The 7500-nt window shown below is 35.7% G+C and overlaps 1 protein-coding gene across 2 annotated transcripts in view; it reads left to right on the top strand.

The window, feature by feature from the left end:
* The first annotated feature begins 2228 nt into the window (after positions 1 to 2228).
* LOC144971153 (protocadherin-11 X-linked-like) overlaps positions 2229 to 7500 on the top strand; it is a 66281-nt gene continuing 61009 nt past the window's right edge. The window contains exon 1 of one of the 2 annotated variants that reach the window (XM_078911629.1): positions 2229 to 3062. The gene's annotated coding sequence lies outside the window, so the exon portion shown is untranslated. The remainder of the gene's footprint in view (positions 3063 to 7500) is intronic. The other variant, XM_078911630.1, reaches the window with a different exon arrangement.

Genomic DNA, 7500 nt, shown 5'->3' with positions numbered 1-7500 from the left:
ATTTAAAAAAAAAATTATAATCCTCTACATAGCCCTATGAAGCCTGAGTATATCCCGGTTTTAGTGGCGTTGAACATCTATTGGGAAGCACTTTTCGCCACGTCTAACAGACCCAGCTACCCACTACTAATGGATGGATAATGCGTCAGAAAAAAAATCTATACTGTACTCGAGATCAATACCGGCTTGTGAGTCGAATGTTCCTACACTATTACGTCATTTAATTATTTCATCTTACACATCCATGTGCGATTCTGTGGTCTTGTAGTATGTCACTCGCAATTGGACCGGAGGGTCCAGGGTTTGAATCCCGCTCTGAGCGGCGCATAATTGAGTCCTTGGAGATGGCTCTACTCCGTACGCGGGTACAAAATGAGTACCTGACCGTTAACAGCCTTGTCTCTGTCTCAAAATCATGTAACATCGCCTCATAGGCGTCAGATGTTTTCCTCTATGTTAACTGTTGCTGTTTGCTTTAGACCTATAGTAAAGCGTTTTGAGCACGTTTAATGGATATTGCTATATAGATAGAATGCGCTTGGCCAAGGAGTTCACAACATTGCCATCCGGAAGTATAACGGACCAACACACAAACTCTGTGTAACCATGAACTTTTATAGTCTGGTTAATACAGTTTAGTGAGAACAACTCACAAACGCGGATGGCAAAAACAATAACAAAGACCTGAGTGACGTCATCTGCATACTATCTATATAAATAATATACATACTCTATTTTTTTTTTAATGGTATATTGATAATGTGGAGTACGAACACAAAATGAATGAATATCAAGACAGTTGTAATACGTGTATTGGGTTTTTATTAGACCATAATCCTATTATATTATCGCACCGACTTTTGTGATAGATTAATGACATGCTAGGACGAGGTGATATATTATCAGGCATTTTTGTTTTTAATTTGACCATTGTGTTAGCCTAGAATGTTATGCAGGTATAAAATGAACAAAGCTGATGTCACTCAGCGCTTTGTTATTATTTTTAGATCACAAGAGATGTCATCTATAGATAGAATGCGCTTGGCTAAGAAGCTCACAACATTGCCAGCCGGAAATATAACGGACCAACACACAATAAAACTATGTGTAACCTTGAACGTTTATAGTCTGGTTAATAAAGTTTAGTGAGAATACTCATAAACGCGGATGGCAAAAAGCAATAACAAAGACCTGAGTGACGTCGACTTCATTCTATCTATATTCACAGAATTCTCACTAATAAACTTTAACTCCCTACTAACCAGTCATTTTCATGATATTTCCTCAAAATTCCTATCCAAATAATACAAAAATTGATTTTTTTGTCGATCCCATTATGTAAAATTTGGTTTAGAAAAACATTCATTATAACACAAAGACAGTAAAAAAGATCTCAGTTGTTTTTTTTTTTTAATGATGCTGGTTGTATCTTAGCAAATGCAACGATTTTCTTGAGGAAAGGGTTGTAGTTTATTAACGTTGTTGTCAGATATTACTGTGCGTTATGTCATCAATTGATCAGACATCATTCAATATCTGACTCGTTTTTAAAATAGGATAAGTAAATGATGTGTTATAATATTTATGGATCCAAATCGACGTAAACTCACTTGCAGATCTGACACCCGAACACAATACTGGGCCTAGTTTAAAAACATTGTTGTAAAGAACAATATTTTGGAATTTCCATTACAACAATTGGGCCAACAATGAATTGGGTTATCAGACCTGCAAACAAGTGCAAGTCGATCCAAGACTGCGAATCTTATGATAAAGTGACCGAACTGAACGTCATTCCTAATTGAAAATATCAGAATCTGATGGTATATGAAAATCATATTAAAGTCTTTTGAAATGTGTTTTTCAATGTGTAACATTGCCAGACCCGATTGCTCTACATTTTAAATTCAACGCCACATTTGCCATTTTTCATGATCATAAATTATATTTTAAAATACGAAATACAACCTTGGTTTTGAAAAGGGCATGATGATTTTATGTCATTTAAATTTTAGCATTTAAATAAAGCTTTAAAGTTTGAACCCAGCCCTGCTCGTGCCAGGCAGGATTTGTCTCCTGTCATGCTTCATCGCTCACACCCTTGGGTCTTGAAGCCTATAAGCCTCCAAACAGCTTTCCTGTGGCGCACGCTGGACGGCCGGACAGACCGCTACTGATGTTTGGGGTGGGTTGGGCTGTCAACAAAACAGTAGGTTTTGTTGGCCCTCAGACAGTCGGTGTTTTCGAGAGGCGGAGAGTTCGATTTTAACTTCATTGTACCGTGACGAACTGTGTGGCCCCGTCATAGGTGAGAGCGTCTGGTAAAGAGAATCGACTTTACCTGTCCTCACATAGCGCAAGTGAAACTGAAATTTACGGCCAAGGGGTTTGGACGCTATCGGAGACCGTTCGTGCGGGTGTAGGCGAGTGAAACGACGGCGAGCTGCGCGTTTTTAGTAAGAAGACGAGAATGTGAGAGATGCGGGGGAGAGAGGAAACGCATGTCGCACGTAGCGCGCGAGGTTTGTTTTGTTGAACGGTGAGGCTACCTTGAGTTGTCGCCGATCAAAGAACTGATAAGTGAGAGAGTGATAGGCTGAGGAAGCATTGGTTTCTTTTGATGGTCAACATTGGATTGAATGATCGTATCAGTGATGTCGCACGAAAAGAGATATATGGATTAAAGACGAACAAATAGATGAGGGAATGAGGTAGAATTTACGCAAATATAAAAGCTGATCGAATCACAGAAGTCACCAGTTGTCATAGTCATCAAAGGTTTAAATGATCTTGTTTTTATTTTACTGCTCGACAATCTGTTTATTCACGAAGTGAACACTACTCACAGTGTGTTCATTCGTTTGTCATTCATCATTCCGAGTTGTGACTTTTGTACCCGAGGATTTGAATACGGTTTTCTGGAGAAAACAAACTAGTGACAGATTTTCGAGCTCGGTGGATTATCATATTGGCCATACTTACATTTGGATATTATCATTTTGTGAATTCTGTGGATTTATACAATTTTCACTAATTTGACTGCTAAAGTACGTGTGATTTTGGTAAGGCATGAAATTTGTTGTTTATGTTTTTAGAGATTTTAGGGCACTTCTGAAATCATTTTGCATTTTCTTTCTATATTCAAATAAAGCAGTTTTGTTTTGTTTCCTTTTTGTCACTTAAAAACATTATTCATTTGCCATAAATTTACATACATATTATCTTTCCCTGTCGATTGTTTTTGTTATTATTATTGTTGTTGCTATTGCGTTGCCTTTTACATCTTTTTCATCTTGCTGCATTTCACCTTTTAGAGCTACGGGGTCTTACAGGGTCAATCTATACACCGTAACTAATAATGATTACAAATAAACATTCTAACTGGACAGATTTGAAGTAAGAAAAAAAAATGTTTTCAGTGTATGACTAGAAATGCCAAGATAAGATTGGACAGCGCCGTGGGTATAAAATAATATTCTTTTTTTTTTTAACGTTTGGGAACATTTTATTGTATTCACTGTTAAAGATTTCTGATCAAAAACAGAACCAAAATGCGTTTTACTGGGTTTATGGCATTTATCAACTAAGAACCCCCCCCCCCCCCCCCCCCCACACACACACACACACTCACATAACTCTAATTGTTGTTCATGTTTTCTGGGAAATTAAATTTTATTGTTAGCAGTATTTTCCTTACCTCTTCCTTCCCACCCCCTCCCCCCCCTCTCTCTCTCTCTCTCTCTCTCTCTCTCTCTCTCTCTCTCTCTTTCTCTTTTCTCTTTTCTCACGCACACAAACGTACCACATGTAACAAGGGTCATTGTATTTATTGAAAGTCATATGCAGTGAGTAGTCATTGTTACCGTTCATTTCATGCCGCGTAAACCGGGATAAGAAACAGTCTTGGGTGCTAAACAATTGGACAATTCGATGCCCTTAGGCAGTGACGGACTATTAAGAATGCAGGGAGTTTCAAAGGGGTTAAATGATGCGAGATAGAAATTTTGTTCCATTTTAGGATCAGGAAGTAAACGTTAAAAGTTACCTTCGTGGCATTGACAATTTCAATATCTTTCGCATTCATTTAACAAATTCCTCAACAGTATCATAAATATTCAGTCTCCTATAACTAAACGTGTTTTAAATAGATAAATAAAAACGTTATCTAGCAAATTGATGCGTGATGCCCCGCCAAATATAAAAGGAGAAATTTAAAATGCGTCCGCCACAGACATTTTAGATTTTCAACCCTGACAATGAAAAACTCTATTGTTGAAGCAAATTCAAATGGTAGCATTGCAACCTTAACCAGATTAAGACCCTTATCATATAATATGCAAAATTGATCTGCTTTATATATATATATTTACTGTTTGTCATATAAGTGGCGGATACATTTGGAATTCATCCTTAGATAAAAACAGTGTCAATTCTTTATATTATGAAAGCGTATCTATTAATAGCTAACTGCAAAGACCTTACGGCTATAAAAGAATTTCATTCTATCTTGAATCGATGATTCCTAATTAACACCTACAAACCCCATATCATGCAAAGCAAGATATCCATCAATTTGCCCGGCTGCTCACGCCGAGTTGTAATTAATTCGACAGCAGGTCTAGAATTACCACCAGCCATTTGTAGGATAGCATCTCATGATGTTCATACAAACCTTCGTATTGATTTGACCCGTCCATTCATCATCAAGGAGGAACGATAGCTCAGTTGCTAGAGTGCTCGCTTTTTACGCAAGAAGAGTCTTGTATAGATCTTGGATACAGTCGATATTTATCTTGACATCTCCCCAACCCCTCCCTCACCCTCCTTCCGTCCAGCAGTGATGGGTAGCTGGGACCATAAGATCTCCCGGAAAATAATTTGCGATCGAACACGCAATTGTAAATAATAATGATAATAATAATAATAATAATAATAATAATAATAATAATAATAATAATAATAATAATAATAATAATAATAATAATAATAATAGTAATAATAATGATAATAGTGATGATAATAATAACAATAATAATAATAATAATATAATAATAATAATAATAATAATAATAATATAATAATAATAATAATAATAATGATAATAATAATAACAATAACAGTAAAGATAATAATAAGGATAATAATAATGATGATAATAATAATGATAATAATAATGAAAATGATGATGATTATGATGATGATGATGATGATGATGATGATGATGATGATGATGATGATAATAATTTGAGCTCAAATAGAGCATATTCCCGGCGAAGGGCCCTATGCGCTTTACAATAAATTCTCTGGAATAAAAACAAAATCAACAAAAAAAAAAACAAAAAAAAAAAAAAAAACAACAAAAAAAGACAAAAAACAAGAACATGAAAACATGACATGATGTCCTTTTGATTCCACATAATCCGCAATCAACGTCGGCTCCAAGGACCGATGGCCTATGGTTGCTACTGCATTCATCAAACATCAAAACCTGATAGTCTTGATAGTATTGATTAAATTTTCAACTGGTATGAGATTGTTGAGAAAATTAATGTTGAGAGAGAAACAGCCGTATACGGATTAAGCAAGGGCGGGAGGAGAGAGAGAGAGAGAGAGAGAGAGAGAGAGAGAGAGAGAGAGAGAGAGCACTCAGAACAAGATGGATAAGATACATCGAAGTTTACATAAGAGCAGATTGGGGTTGATGAGTGACATACCGTGTCAGGCAGGTATTATATTATCATGAAGATGGAAGAAAATTATTTTAAGGTCAAAACGATCAGCATTTGGAAACCTACGATTTTTAAAGCCCTTTTAGAAACAAATTTCACTCTCCATAATCAAAGTGTTTGGTCAAACTCAATTTTTGTAATTATGTGGGCATGAACCTGATGTTCCACATTATAATATAATACAGCTGGGAAAATCAAGCATAAAGTGCACGGGAAACAAAGATTGGGTATCAGTTGTTCTTCGATAAAATAGAACAATTTTTTTTCTACCATTTATCTAAAATTGAAAAATGTAGTAAAGAAGCCATGACTCATGTGCGATATATCTTTTCACATGAATACATTTTTCAAGAAAATGTGGCTTATTAGGTCCAAGCACGGGGTCACAGAATTTAAGCTTAATATGGAATTGTGAGCATCCTGTTCATCCCGACAGAATACCTTTTTGTGATAATTAATTGGTTAGATTCTTTGTGATTGATTAAGATTAAGAAGGAATATCCAGGAAATAAATTGTCATTTTAAAAATAAAATAGAAATAGTCTGAAATAGTCAGGTGATCACCACAGATTACACGGTGGTGATCACTGTCCTTTACTCCCGTATTGTGTTGTCTGTCTAGATTTTACATGGTTATTTTTTCCAATGAGGCGGAGAATGTGATCCTGATAGAGTCAAAAGACACTGTTTTTTTAAAAATGTTTTTTGTTTGTTTGTTTTTGGTTATTTTTTAGTTCTAATCATAATAATTTATTACTAATGACAATTAAGACAAACGCTTTTAACATGAATTTTTTATGAGAAGTAATTTTGTATAAATAGTGTATGGAGAGAGAGAGAGAGAGAGAGAGAGAGAGAGAGAGAGAGGGGGGGGGGTGAGAGAGGGCGAAAAATAAAAGAGATACAGAAAGAGAGAGAGAGAGAGAAAGAAAGAAAGAAAGAAAGTAAGAGAAGAGAGAAATTAAGTAGGGTGAAAAAAAGGAAAACGAATAAGAAAAAAGGCGTCCCATAATTGCAAATAGCGAGTGTTATGAATGAATTGATGAACGGAATTTTACCCTGGCCTTAACCCAGAATGTCTACTTTGGCAGCCATGCTTTACACATGTTATTATATCATATTTGCACTTATTCACACACAACTTGTTTTCTACACGACAACGATCGACTGGGCATAATCAATGATTTTCATTTTCTTTCTTGGTGTATTTTATTTTCAGATAAAAAAAACTATCTAAAATTTCACCAATTACTGTTAAATTAGTTCAAAAAGAACTCAAAGACGTCTGGAGACCGTAGAGAGAATCGAGGACAAATGATTTATTATGCAAACTACGTCGTGATTGATTTATATTTCATGATGAACGCATAACAGATGACGTGAAGTTTAATGATTACCTCTTGGATCTCAAGTTTTCTTACTATCTTTGTCATTTTTGTTGACACCCCCCCCCCCTCTCTCTCTATCTATCTATCTATCTATCTATCTATCTATCTATCTATCTATCTATCTATCTATCTATCTATCTATCGCTTCCCCCCTCCCCCTCTCTCTCTCCTTCCTTCTTTCTCTCGCTCTCATCATCCTCCCTTTTCCCCCTCATTCTCTCTCTCAACTTCCATTTCTTCTTCTTCTTCTTCTTCTTCTTCTTCTTCTTCTTCTTCTTCTTCTTCTTCTTCTTCTTCTTCTTCTTCTTCTTCTTCTTCTTCTTCTTCTTCTTCTTCTTCTTCTTCTTCTTCTTCTTCTTCACCATCTTCTCCTTCTCACCCCC

This window comes from Berghia stephanieae, chromosome 4 (assembly GCF_034508935.2).
Source record: "Berghia stephanieae isolate SIO BIC M18660-M18661 chromosome 4, UCSD_Bste_1.3, whole genome shotgun sequence".
NCBI classification, from domain to species: domain Eukaryota; kingdom Metazoa; phylum Mollusca; class Gastropoda; order Nudibranchia; family Aeolidiidae; genus Berghia; species Berghia stephanieae.
This window is presented reverse-complemented; position numbering and strand designations above follow the sequence as displayed.